Source organism: Austrofundulus limnaeus, unplaced genomic scaffold (assembly GCF_001266775.1).
Source record: "Austrofundulus limnaeus strain Quisiro unplaced genomic scaffold, Austrofundulus_limnaeus-1.0 Scaffold3454, whole genome shotgun sequence".
Taxonomy (NCBI): Eukaryota; Metazoa; Chordata; class Actinopteri; order Cyprinodontiformes; family Rivulidae; genus Austrofundulus; species Austrofundulus limnaeus.
The window spans coordinates 1-351 of record NW_013955856.1 but is presented as its reverse complement, the minus strand read 5'-3'; positions in this window follow the sequence as shown (position 1 = coordinate 351).

The window sequence follows — 351 nt, the reverse complement described above, 5'->3', positions numbered from 1 at the left end:
ACCACAACAAGTGTTTACAACAACCACAACAAGTGTTTACATCAACCACAACAAGTGTTTACAACAACCACAACAAGTGTTTACATCAACCACAACAAGTGTTTACATCAACCACAACAAGTGTTTACAACAACCACAACAAGTGTTTACAACAATCACAACTGTTTACAACAACCACAACTGTTTACAACAACCACAACAAGTGTTTACAACAACCACAACAAGTGTTTACAAGTGTTTACAACAACCACAACAAGTGTTTACAACAACCACAACAAGTGTTTACAAGAACCACAACAAGTGTTTACAAGTGTTTACAACAACCACAACAAGTGTTTACAACAACCACAA